The sequence below is a fragment of the Pseudophryne corroboree genome, chromosome 5, assembly GCF_028390025.1.
Source record: "Pseudophryne corroboree isolate aPseCor3 chromosome 5, aPseCor3.hap2, whole genome shotgun sequence".
NCBI classification, from domain to species: Eukaryota; Metazoa; Chordata; class Amphibia; order Anura; family Myobatrachidae; genus Pseudophryne; species Pseudophryne corroboree.
In genome coordinates, this window is record NC_086448.1 from 90166849 (window position 1) to 90181287 (window position 14439).

The 14439-nt window shown below is 44.6% G+C and overlaps 1 protein-coding gene across 2 annotated transcripts in view; it reads left to right on the forward strand.

The window, feature by feature from the left end:
- The window catches only part of LOC134927261 (uncharacterized), a 989775-nt gene that overhangs the window by 564545 nt on the left and 410791 nt on the right, over positions 1 to 14439 (forward strand). The window lies entirely within an intron of this gene.

Genomic DNA, 14439 nt, shown 5'->3' on the forward strand with positions numbered 1-14439 from the left:
GCCACCCTGTAGTACCCAGGAACTGTATTTATCCTCTGCTGAGTTTTATGTTTTCTTATTTGCTGCTGTGTTACGGAGTATGTCATAATAAACATCATTGACTTTTACTTTGGTTGTCGTGGTCACGCCTTTGGGCAATTCTTCTACATGTAACTTACATGTCTAGGGGTCTGATACAACCTCCCAGGTTCCTTTACACCTCAGCCCCTACAACTGAGGCTGCCTCCCGTCAGCTCAGGCCCTCAGTTGTGACAATATGTTGTTATCTCATAAGACAGAACAATGCCTTAGATGCCTTAATCAGATTTATTATGAAAAAGGGGAAAAGGCAGATAAACTTCTCACCAGGAAGCTGAGAGCCCAAATTTCCTCCAAGAATATCTTGTCTATTCAAACTAAACAAGGGGTACTGACACATGATCCTGATCACATTCTTAGTGAATTTGAGGAATTCTATAAATCATTATATAATGCCGATGCTGCTTCCTCACCCTCTCCGAGATTCGATGAGGGGATTGAGTCCCTTTTGGATAAATTCAATTTACCGTCATTGAGTCGTTCGATGGTATCTCAGTTGGGCTCAGAGATAACTATTGAGAAAATAGATAATGCCCTTAAGATTCAGAAGCCAGGCAAGGCACCTGGTCCTGATGGTATGTCTATTATGTATTTTAAGAAATTCAAGGTTATTCTACTGCCCCACCTTTGCAGGCTTTTTAATGGATTTCTTAAGGGTGAACCTCGGTCTCCCCGTACACTGAAGGCTCGAATTGTCTTAATTCATAAACCTGGGAAAGACCCCAACTCGTGTTCTAGCTGTCACCCCGATTTCCTTGCTAAATAATGATATTAAACTTTTTGCCAAAATCCTAGCCCTGAGGTTAAACTCTATTCTCCCGCAGTTAATACATGCTGACCAGGTGGGCTTCATCCCAGGCCGACAAGCTAGAGACAACACCCGAAGAACTATTCATTTAGTTCATTCAATTAACAAAGCTAGAATGCCTTCTATCCTTCTCTCGCTTGATGCAGAGAAGGCTTTTGATAAAATCTTGTGGCCCTTTATGTTTGCTACCTTGCGTAGGTTCGGCCTGGGAGGAAGCCTACGCCAGGGCATCCAGGCTCTCTACTCCAACGTTTCGTCCAGAGTCCGGGTAAACGGTAAGGATTATCGTTTATTCCAGATTAACAACGGTACACGACAGGGGTGTCCCCTGTCACCATTAATTTTTGATATGACTATCAAACCTCTGGCGTGTATGGTTAGGGCTAATCCTGATATTAAAGGTATATTAGTTGATGATGTGGAGTTTAAAATTATCATTATTTGCAGATGATGTTTTGTTAACTCTTTCCTCTCCCCATACATCCATTCCTAATCTATTTCAAACTCTATCATCATACTCTTTTTATTCAGGCTACCGCATTAACTCTACCAAATCGGAAGCCCTCCCCTTGCATCTTAGGGGGGATACCAGGTCTCTCCTTGCCACTAATTTTAACTTCTCCTGACGCTCCAAGAAAATGAAATACTTAGGCGTGTTTATTACGAATTCCTATGGGTCTTTGTATTCCGAAAATTTCCCAACCCTTTTCAATTGTATTGAATCCGATTTACGAGCATGGGACAAGCAGATCATAGCCTGGTTTGGACGTATAGTCTCAGTAAAAATGAACATCCTGCCCAGGCTTTTATATCTGATTCAAACAATTCCAGTATGCATCCCCGCAGAGGCTTTGTGTCGAATGCAGAAACTCTTCCTAAAATTCATATTGTCTAATAGACCCGAGTTAAGACCTCCACTCTGGTAAGGGACCTGGTTGCTGGAGGCAGAGGTCTACCGGATATCCGTAAATACTATCATGCAACTCACTTGAGCCAGGCACTCGCCTGGTTTTCTCAAGCACCCCACTAACCTTGGATACAAATCGAACTCCTGTTAGCCAAGGCCTCTACTTTGGTATCCCTACTCACACCTTTTAAACCTACTCAGAAGGTACAAACGTGCGCTCCCACTACAAAATTCACCTGTTCCCTGTGGTTTTCCTGCATTCGGCATTATGGACTCTCTACTTTCCTGTCCCCCATCACTTCTATTTGGGATAATCGGGACTTTCCTCCTGGCTCCACTTTACGATCTCATTCGTGGTTTCACCTGAACCCGCGACCGGGACTGGTCTTTGATTTTATTGAAGGCAATTCCTGGCGTTCCTTAGATTCTTTAAGTGACAAATATGTTATCATCCAACCTGTACTATACGAGTATCTACAACTCCGCTCTTTCTTAAGTTCCCTTCCAAAATCCAAGGTTATTCGCCAACTTACCCCTTTTGAACGACTGTATTTATTCTCCTATGTGACAGGGTATTATCTCCATACTTTATGGTCTATAACACTCATTGAAATCGACAGATACGCTGCCTCATGAAAGTAAATGGGAGCTGGACTTGGGCCCCCCACCTGGGGAAGACTCTTTGGAAATTATTAGACAAAATGTCGCTCAGTCTTCAATTTCCTCTCTAGTAAAGGAAAACTCCTATAAAGTATACACCAGATGGTTGTGTTGGTGAGAGTGTGGTCAAAATGAAGATATCAAACACATTTGGTGGTCCTGCCCCAAAATCCGCCCTTTCTGGGTCCAGGTAGAGAACTTTATTGGGTCTATCCTTTGCTCCCAAGTAACATTGGGCCCTTGGACGGCTTTGCTGGTCCTTCCTTTGTCTAATATTAGTAGTCATGTGGGTAACCTTGTACTCCAAATCCTTCATGCCGCCAGATGTGTGATAGCTAAATATTGGAAAAAGCCCACTGCCCCCCCTATGAGCATAGTGTTGTCCAAAATATGGTACACCTCCACAATGGAGAAAATCACAGCTTCCTTACATGATAGGTCTGATAAATATATGAGGACTTTGGAACCTTGGTTCACTTACGCTAAAACCTCTATTACCCGGGTATGATATACTGTGTTGAAGTTGTACTGCTTATGCTTCAAAATTAATGTTCGACTGTTCACTATGTTTAGGTATGATGATAGTGATTGCTACCCCCATGATACGATTTTGTCTCGGAAACCTCTCATAGTGCCCCCCCCCTTCTCTCTTTCCCTCTCTTTTCATCCCTGTTCATCTCTTTCCTTTTCTCTTTTCTACTTTCTTTTATACACAGAAAATTGTTGTCAACATTTGTATTGTTGATATACCTCTTTTTTATTTCTCTATATATCCTATGGGATATCCTGTATGTTATCTTGAAATTGCCTGGTGTCATCATCTCCTGTTTGACCTGTATTGGCTTATTCGACATCTCTTCAATAAAAATATTGCATTAAAAAAATAAAATCTGGAGACCAATAAATCTATATAAAACCCTAGCGTCACTTTTTTTGACTGCCAAACGGGCAGCAGCTGGCATACTGATTTATACATGGGCTCTGCCAGAGCCGGCCATAGGCACAGGCAACTAGGCAAATGCCCAGGGCATTTGGAATGCCATGGGGCACAAGCAGATTGTGCTGATTAAAATGATATGCTGCATGACTATATTCTATGTGTGACTGTGGCTGTATCTACATATGAAATGCTACATTACAGTGTATTCCTGGAAATCATTGTAAAGTAGCATTTCATATGCAGATACAGCCACAGTGGCACACAGAATATAGGCATGCTACATATCATTTTAATAAGTAGAAGCTGCTTGTACGTTCTAGTCACATTGCAATGACAATTAGATGCATTTTCTGCAAAAAAAGGTATCCAACGTTAGCAGAGCTGGACAGGAGCTGCATGGCATATTGAGGCAAGATGTATGAGGACACATCTGTATCCAAGCAGAGGAAGAGGTCACAGTGTTAGCGGCCATGTGAGTGCTGTGTGTGGGTAGGTTCGTTGTGCATATGTGTAAGAGGCATTATGTGGGTCGTGTATAAATGCATTAATAATGTGCGACATATGTATAAGGGGCATTATGTATGTCATTATGTGTATAAGGACATTAATAAAGGTTGGCATAATGTGTAAGGCGTATTATGTTTATAAGAACATTAATAATGTGTCATATGCGTAAGGGGCATTACTGTGTGGTATTATGTGTAGAAAGGCATTACTAATGTGTGGCATTATGTGTATAATGTGCTCTACTGTGTGGCGTAATGTATAGAAAAGGCACCACTGTGTGGTCTAATGTGAATAAAGAGTAATATGGTGCGGCGTAATTTGAATTGGGGGCACAATTGTGTGGCCATGCCCCTTCCCAAAAGAACATACCCCTTTTTGGGGGTAGGAGCACCAAAATGAGGACTGCTATGACTGAGGGGTGATGGGAAAAGGGGTGCAGGGTCAGAGGCAGAACTAGCAGCGGTGCTAGGGGGGACCAGCCAAAATCTTGCCTAGGGCATCATATTGATTAGTGCCGGCTCTGGCTGTACCAGTATTCTATATTTGCATGATTTCTACTATAAGGCAGTATAGAGGGATGGCGTGGATGCAACCCCAGTATTTTTACTGCCGCTATACATGTAATTTCAGTCGGTATCCGGTCTCTAGGTTAACATCACTTAGGTTGACACTCATTAGGTCTACCACTATTGGTTGACATGTATTAGGCCGACGTGACAGTGGTTGACACATGAAAAGGTCGACATGAGTTTTTAATTTAAAAAAATCCTTTATTTAACTTTTTTATACTTTACGATTCATGTGTACTACAGTTGGGAATAGTATCCGAAGCATAGCGAAGTGAGGGGCCACGGAGCACTAACTGGGGTTCCCGGTTACTTTACTAAGAAAATTACACAACGCCCCCCCCCAAAAAAAACAACAACTAATATTGACCTTTTCCATGTCGACCTATTTCAGGTGTCTACCTAGTCACTGTCGACCAATAGTGGTCGACCTAATGGCTGTCGACCCAACGAACCACACCCTTTCAGTCATTTGGGGGTGGATGAGTATGGGTTTGTTGGCTAGTGGGCTTCCACAGTCATTCTGCAAAGCTGGTTGCTATACATTATTCTGTATCATACAGAATATCTGAAGACCATGCGTGTGTATGTACCCTGTTCAGCGTGTGTTCTCTCTGGCTTTTCTGTCCCATCTCCCTAGCAGTGGGAGTAATTGAAGGGGTAGTGCATACCCTGGCTCCCACTGCACACACATGTCAGAGTTGGCGCAGAGTTGTCAAAGGGTGAAGAGACGCAATTCTGGCAGAAACAGGTGTTTGCTCCAGCGGTGGGGTTTATTTTTTAAAAATTTGCAAATACAGTCTAGTACAGAAGCCTATCTGACAAGTATTTGGGCGTTACTCTTTAACGGTAATATCACCTGATGTGTGACACAATTTCAGGAAGGAGATAACACAACGAAAGCATTGTTCTCAAATAAAGAATTGTTTTAATCTACAGTATTTGTCATTTTTTTTACAGTTGTAAAATATATACAGTATGTGTATGTATATATATATATGTATATATATATATATATTTATTTATTTTAACTAGGCTATAATTAATTTTATTTTCCTTTCACATTAGGGGATGACAGTATCACTCACCTGGCTTTGTGATGTTTAGTAAATTGCAGCAGCAGCTCATTAAAAAAGTCTTGATAGGGGTTCTAATTATTTAGTGTCAGAGAACACAGAGTATATACCGGAGATATTGCCAGCAACAACCAATTCTATGTAATATACTGTCCTGTTAGTGCCTAGTGCGGTATTTAATTACAAAACCAAAATTGCATTAGGTTGTAAAGTGAACTACTATTTTTGTTTTTAAAGAAACATGACAGTTTTGACAGTTCTCTCAATATCTCTTGGCTGGCCTACTGTTGAACTGGTTTCTCTCTATAAGTATATACTGTATAATATACTGTACAGTAGAAATGGATGACCCACACTCCACCTTAGCTGAGTAAAATATATATATACATTATATAAAGAGATTTTTTTCAGCAGCACATTAATTCACATAGCGTACAAATTGAAATATATTTAAATACTGTATATATATATATATATATATATATGTGTGTGTGTGTGTGTGTGTGTTTCATTGTTTTTTATTTCAACTAATTTGTCTAACAGTTAATTACAGCAGCTGTACAATTAGCACACCTTCATTTATATCGTATTTCATTACTGCATGACACTTACAGTTACCTCTTAAATGCAGGGCCATCTTAACAACAGTGTGGGCCCCTGGGCACAACTATGCACTGGGGCCCCTACCCATCCTCCAGTGGTAGGGGTGAGGGGTGCTATCAGCGGCAGCTTTGATGTCCCTCGAACGGTAGGGGGTGTACTATCTTCCACTCAGCATGTACTCCTTTACTGCACAGATGGTGGAGATGGGGCAAGAGAGAACACAAAACTGTAGAAGGGGCCGGGTACATGACTTCCAGGGTGGTAGGGGGTGTTTAATATGCAGGGGAAGGGTGGATTTTGGAGTGGGTTTTATAGTCATCATTTTTCGGTGTGAGGGCAGTTTGCTTGACTGTAGATATCTCAAGTTCCTGGAAGAAGATTTTTTTGCTTTGAATGGGCTAAAAAACTAGAGAGTCCCACCTTTCAGTAGATACTGGGGACTTGGGGATCAGAGTTCAGGAACCACAGCAATCCACCGACACACATATAAAACTGCATACCAGGCGTGTGGAGCTGGAGCAGGGACCAGCTGCTGGAAGGATGATATCTCTGGTTCTCTGCATAATAGAGACAAGATGCCAGTGTCCACCAAAAGGGGAGAGTCCCAGCTTTTGGAGTATATCCTCAGAAAAACTCTTAAGGCCCGTACACACTGGTCGATATATCGGCCGTTCTCTTGAACGGCCGATATATCGCGGGTCCATCGGCCAGTGTGTACGGCCAATACGTCTGTGAACTCCGTCGTTCACAGGCGTATCGTGTCAGCCCCGCAGCACAGCCGACGGCCAATATATCTATTGATATATTGGCGCGTCGCTGTGTGTGTACGGGGCGGTCGGCCGAACGCCCGTACACATGCTGCAGCGGCCGGCGGTGATTGACAGCTGAACTGGGCGGGCGTGTATACACGCCCGCCCAGTTCATGACGTCAGTCCCCGACGGATCGAGCAGTGTGTATGCACAGCACACTGCCCGATCCGTTCATAGATATATCTGCAGTTCAATTGATCTGCAGATATATCTATTAGTGTGTACCCACCTTAAGTCAGACAGAGCCCGAGAGATCTGGCTGGGAAGAGCAATTAACAGGCTCAGATGGGGACCACTGCTTTGAAGTCTGATATCTCCGGTTCCCTAGGGCCGATTTTCAAAAATCTGGTACCCCTGGAAAGAGGGGACCCTCAGCTATCAGACTAGGACCCTTATACTCCTGGGGCCCTTGGGCAAGTGCCCATTGAGCCCATATGAAAAGACGGCCCTGCTTAAATGAAGTGATTGCAGTTTTTGTTGTCTGTGTTTTAGATTTTCCAAGGTTCTATATTTTCATATTGTTTTTTGAGCGTCTGATTAATCAGCAACTAATAAGACATAACTCACTTCAGAATACTGGGGCAGATGTGTGAAACCGGCACATATCCCGCTTCTCCTCGGTAAAGAGCAGTAGCGCCGAGATGTAAGAACACCCCCCTCCCTCCCGGCGATCCCTACTAGGCCCCTCACAGTAGGCTGATGCGCTGTGTGGCTCCCCTGGCCAAGTCACTGGGCACGAGCGAGATCTCGCTACTCACGTGAGATCTCCGTGCGCATAACCAGAGCCGACACCCACCACACCTGCAGCTGTCGAAATCGATAGCTGCAGGTGTCGGGATGATCAGCATACATTGCCCTGGGGTGTGGATCATAGGGTCGGCAGTAACTAGGTCGACACCTGAAATAGGTCGGGTCAACACGGTCATTAGGTCAACATGCACAAGGTCGACATGAGTTAGGTTTTTTTGTGTGTTTTCTTCGTAAAGTGACTGGGAACCCCAATTAGTGCACCGTATCCCCTTGTGCAAGGTGCCTCGCTACACTACCGCTGCGCTCGGCACAGGTTACTATTCCCAATCTTAGTCCAAGTGGATCATACAGTATGAAAAAGTTTTAAAAAAATTTAAAAATGAGAAAAACTCATGTCGACCTAGTTACCAAGTCGACCTAATGCAGGTCGACCAATAGGGGTCGACCTAATGAGTGTCGACCTAAGTGCTGTTGACCTAAAGTCCTGATCCCGTTGCCCTGCACATCGGCGTGTTATCTTGTAGATAGCAGTGCCGATATGGACATGCACAGGGCATGCACCGCCACATTCATACATGGGGGGGGGGGGGCGGTATTAGGGCACATAACGTACACTGTTAATTCTCCCCCCCCCCCCTCCATATCATCGTTTCATACAGTTACCCCACTGCACTGTAGTCATTTATGCTCAGGCGTGCTCAAACTGACTTGATATCAGCCACTAATATGCTGGAACATTTTACACAGTTTCACATCTTAGTAACCTTTAGATTCGATATGACGAACCAGTTTTGTGACCACTTTGGAAAAATTCTAGAATATTTAATCCTAAAGCCTTTCTTTGGGTTATGTGATTGAGGACATTATTTCCTCTCCCCCCCCCCCCCCCATTAATGTGTTCATTGGACACCAAAGAATACTTTGCTTCACTAAGCTACACCAGCCATATGGTGTGTTACAGCAACTTACAATTCATTCAGAATGCAGCTTATTAGTGTGCTAGGAATCAGTGGCACTTTATGGCCAAATATTTATATGGCTGCAGTTGTGGTTATTAGCGAATTGATTGAAAGCATCATCATGAATATTGCTATAGCCTATAGTCCAGAGTATGGTTTCCTCCACTGGGTTTAGTGCCAGATTCACTTAGAGGTCTGTTCTGCGATCTCTCTCGGTGCTTCCTCTGCCCGCAATCCCTTACTATCAAGGAAAAACTCCTACTTTTGACCGTCTGTCTTGCTAATTGTTAGGGAATATGTAATTGTTGCTCTGGAAATTAAACTGTTGTCTTTAGGGATTTTAATGAAGAAAACTCCTTATGGAGCAATTATCCAGTCAATTAATCAGTGCATTTACACATAAATTCTGAACTCCAAGCTCTCAACATATTATAGAAGTAAATAGTTACACTCGTCTGGTTTGTTCTGAAGCGTGCTGCAGATAATTGTATGGACATGGGCAATTCATGGGTTGCTGTTTGCACCAGCTGTATTAATGAAAAGTACTTGATTTCTATAGACCACCCTCTGTAATGGAGCATATGTCCGCTCATGACATCAGCCTGTTTCTGCAGAAAGTCATACATGCCTGCTTCCACTGCCAGTCATCACGTCTGTGGGTTTAATTCCACAGTACAAGTATTACTTTGCACTGAAGAATTGAAATCGTTTCACAATGTGACCGTGGGGGCTGGGGGTAGCACCTGGCAGTTCACTCTTGCTCAAGGCTGGGGGTTTGTTACATCTTTTTTCACTTTGCAAAAAGTCCATAAAGTGATTTATCTCCATTAAAGGGAATTTATACTCAAGAACGTATTTTTACATGTACTCCTTAAAATCAAATACAAATCGGAATATACCTGCATTATCAGTAGTTCTTCCTCACAATTGTAGACGTTATATCACAGTCCAATACAGGAGTGATTCTCAATCAATGGTAGATGTACCACCGGTGGTGCAGTTAGCAGTGCTTGGTGTCACTCGAGCGCCAGTATCACCTACATGGCCTTGGGACCCCAGCTGGCTGCTCCTGATTTGGCAGGAACAGCTGACCTCCACTGCTTAAAGCAGAGAGACCCCACTGATTTTTAAATGTATGAGGCTAATCTCCGTGGAATTTAGCCATCAGAGGAGACATGTGAGACAGCAGCCAATATGGTGCTCAGACAGGAAGTGAAATTGATTTCACTTCCTTGTCTAAGCGGGGAAGGACTGAGCACGGAGCACGATGAAACAGGATTAAGGTAAATGTAGGTGCAGAGAGATGCTTGTGTGAGAGGTCTGCGGAGGGGACAGTGAGAGTCCTGAGGAGGAGGCACTGAGAGGTTTGTGGAGGGGATAGTGAGAGGTGTGTGGAGGCTCAATGTGAGGTCTGTGGAGGGGATAGTAAGAGATACTGTATGTGGAAGGTGCAGGAAGAGGTCTGCGGAGGGTGAAGTGAGAGGTCTGGAGGGTGTAGTGAGAGTCCTGTGGAGGGGATAATAAAGCTATGTGGAGGGGGAGAGCTCTGTGGAGGGGACAGTGATCTAGCTATGTGAAAGGGACGGTGAGAGCTATGCTAAGAGGGCAGTGAGAGGTCTACGCATGATGCAGTGAGAGCTATGTGGAGGAAATAGTGAGAGATACGTGAAGGGGACAATAAGAGGTATTTGGATGGGATAGAGAAAGCTATGTGAAGGGAACAGTTAGAAGTCTGTGGAGGGGGCAGTGAGAGGTTAGTAGAGGTGATAGTGAGAGTTCTATGGAGGGGGCAGTGAGAGGTTAGTAGAGGTGATAGTGAGAGCTCTGTGGAGGGGGCAGTGAGAAGTTAGTAGAGGTGATAGTGAGAGCTCTATGGAGGGGGCAGTGAGAGGTTAGTAGAGGTGATAGTGAGAGCTATGTGGAGGGGCAGTGAGAGGTTAGTAGAGGTGATAGTGAGAGCTTTGTGGAGGGGGCAGTGAGAGGTTAGTAGAGGTGATAGTGAGATTTCTGGGGAGGAGGCAGTGAGAGGTTAGTAGAGGTGACAGCGAGAGCTCTGTGGAGGGGGAAGTAAGAGGTTAGTAGAGGTGATAGTGAGAGCTCTGTGGAGGGGGCAGTGAGAGGTTAGTAGAGGTAATAGTGAGAGTTCTGTTGAGGGGGCAGTAAGAGGTTAGTAGAGGTAATAGTGAGATTTCTGTGGAGGGGGCAGTGAGAGGTTAGTAGAGGTGACAGCAAGAGCTCTGTGGAGGGGGCAGTGAGAGGTTAGTAGAGGTGATAGTGAGAGCTTTGTGGAGGGGGCAGTGAGAGGTTAGTAGAGGTAATAGTGAGATTTCTGTGGAGGGGCAGTGAGAGGTTAGTAAAGGTGATAGTGAGAGTTCTGTGGAGGGGGCAGTAAGATGTTAGTAGAGGTGATAGTGAGAGCTCTGTGGAGGGGGCAGTAAGAGGTTAGTAGAGGTGATAGTGAGAGCTCTGTGGAGGGGGCAGTGAGAGGTTAGTAGAGGTGATAGTGAGAGCTTTGTGGAGGGGGCAGTGAGAGGTTAGTAGAGGTAATAGTGAGATTTCTGTGGAGGGGCAGTGAGAGGTTAGTAGAGGTGATAGTGAGAGTTCTGTGGAGGGGGCAGTAAGATGTTAGTAGAGGTGATAGTGAGAGCTCTGTGGAGGGGGCAGTAAGAGGTTAGTAGAGGTGATAGTGAGAGCTCTGTGGAGGGGGCAGTGAGAGGTTAGTAGAGGTAATAGTGAGAGTTCTGTTGAGGGGGCAGTGAGAGGTTAGTAGAGGTGACAGTGAGAGTTATGTGGAGGCGGCAGTGAGAGGTTATTAGAGGTAATCGCGAGAGCTCCGTGGAGGGGGCAGTGAGAGGTTAGTAGAGGTGATAGTGAGAGTTCTGTGGAGGGGGCAGTGAGAGGTTAGTATAGGTGATAGTGAGAGCTCTGTGGAGGAGCAGTAAGAGGTTAATAGAGGTGATAGTGAGAGCTTTGTGGAGGGGGCAGTGAGAGGATAGTATAGGTGATAGTGAGATTTCTGTGGAGGGGGCAGTGAGAGGTTAGTAGAGGTGATAGTGAGAGCTTTGTGAAGGGGGCAGTGAGAGGTTAGTTGAGGTAATAGTGAGATTTCTGTGGAGGGGCAGTAAGAGGTTAGTAGAGGTGATAGTGAGAGTTCTGTGGAGGGGGCAGTAAGAAGTTAGTAGAGGTGATGGTGAGAGCTCTGTAGAGGGGGCAGTGAGAGTTTAGTAGAGGTAATAGTGAGAATTCTGTTGAGGGGGCAATGAGAGGTTAGTAGAGGTGATGGGGGGTCATTCCGAGTTGTTCGCTCGCAAGCTGCTTTTAGCAGCTTTGCACACGCTAAGCCGCCGCCTAGTGGGAGTGAATCTTAGCTTCTTAAAATTGCGAACGAAAGATTCTCAAAATTGCGATTACACACCTCTTAGCAGTTTCTGAGTAGCTCCAGACTTACTCGGCATCTGCGATCAGTTCAGTGCTTGTCGTTCCTGGTTTGACGTCACAAACACACCCAGCGTTCGTCCAGACACTCCTCCGTTTCTTCAGCCACTCCCGCGTTTTTCCCAGAAACGGTAGCATTTTTTCACACACACCCATAAAACGTCCAGTTTCCGCCCAGAAACACCCACTTCCTGTCAATCACATTACGATCACCAGAACGAAGAAAAAACCTTGTAATGCCGTGAGTAAAATACCTAACTGCATAGCAAATTTACTTGGCGCAGTCGCAGTGCGGACATTGCGCATGCGCATTAAGCGGAAAATCGCTGCAATGCGAAAAAATTTACCGAGCGAACAACTCGGAATGACCCCCATAGTGAGAGTTCTGTGGAGGGGGCAGTGAGAGGTTAGTAGAGGTAATAGTGAGAGCTTTGTGGAGGGGGCAGTGAGAGGTTAGTAGAGGTGATAGTGAGAGCTCTGTGGAGGGGGCAGTGAGAGGTTAGTAGAGGTGATAGCGAGAGCTCTGTGGAGGGGGCAGTGAGGTTAGTAGAGGTGAGGGGGCAGTGAGAGGTTAGTATAGGTGATAGTGAGATTTCTGTGGAGGAGGCAGTGAGAGGTTAGTAGAGGTGATAGTGAGAGCTCTGTGGAGGGGGCAGTGAGAGGTTAGTAGAGGTGATAGTGAGAGCTCTGTGGAGGAGGCAGTGAGAGGTTAGTAGAGGTGATAGTGAGAGCTCTGTGGAGGAGGCAGTGAGAGGTTAGTAGAGGTGATAGTGAGAGCTCTGTGGAGGGGGCAGTGAGAGGTTAGTAGAGGTGATAGTGAGAGCTCTGTGGAGGAGGCAGTGAGAGGTTAGTAGAGGTGATAGTGAGAGCTCTGTGGAGGGGACAGTGAGAGTTTAGTAGAGGTGATAGTGAGAGCTATATATATATAAAACACACAGGTTGAGTATACGTGAGACTGAGATAGTGAAACCTTTGTTTTCTGATGGCTCAATGTACACAAACTTTGTTTAATACATAAAGTTATTAAAAATATTGTATTAAATGACCTTCAGGCTGTGTCAATAAGGTGTATATGAAACATAAATGAATTGTGTGAATGTACACAAACTTTGTTTAATGCACAAAGATAGTTAAAATATTGGCGAAAATTACCTTCAGGCTGTGTGTATAAGGTGTATATAAAACATAAATGCCTTCTGTGGTTAGACTTGGGTCCCATCGCCAAAATAATAACCCATGCGCTACAGAAAAATCATGTAGCTCAGGGATGGAGGAAGATCCCCCCCCCCCCCCCCTTCCCTCATCCTGGCTCCCATAAATTCAGGGGCACCCACATTGGAAAGGGGGTTTGGAGGTAATTTTCAAGTGATCTTGTCCCTTAGTTCTTATTGCCAAGTTAGAGAAGACATATATTTTTCACACTTGGTCTCTCCCATAAGGACACCTATGCACGTGGTGGCACCTACATTTGAAAAATGAGAGTCCGTTCTTTCAAGTGACATACAGTATAGCCCCAGGTGATCAACTATGGAACAGTGATATTTTCTATTGAGGTGAAGGACGCTGAATGCCCCCTATCTCCCCAATACTAGACCGAACGTCTCCCCCTTTAACATGATGTGATCCACTTAGTATTGTCTGGTGATCACTAGACAATGATCAAAATAGTACACACAAACATATATTTTTCCCCAGATGGAAGGGGATCCTTTGGCTAGAACGCCACCATCTTGTGTATAGCGCTAAAAGGGGGAAAATACAGATTTAGCCATGTTAATTTTACCCGTGACACAGCCGCACAGGCACAAGTGCTGCGCTAAGCCAAGGGTGCGCCTTAGTACGTTGAACTGCGACTAGATACGCCTCCGATTCATTCCTATTTCCGTGCATGCGTGTGTCATAGTCGCAGACACGCTTTGCCGCGGATAAGACGGCCGGCAGCAAAGCTGGCTACATCTGTAGAAGGAGCACATTTTATGGGTAGTCTCTATGGTTGGAGTTCTTCCTTAACTCCTTTGTTCAGGCTGATAACTGGAAACATTGCTGTGCTAGCGAGCGGCTGTTCTACATCTGTATCAATAGGAATGTGTGCAGTTTCGCAGGGTTAACTTCCCAACCTTGCTTTGTCATCATGTTGTCGTTAACCACTTTGTCCACAGCTTAGTATGTGGTTTGGAATTGCCTCCTTCCTGTATCACATTTCTCATAACATTTACATAATTGTCTTGAAAATCTTTATCTTCAATTAACATTTTTAAACCAAGCAAACATAGCAAATGTTCCCATTATATGGTGCTTGTTAAAGGGTCCTTGCAGCTTTATCCTATAATCTTTGACATG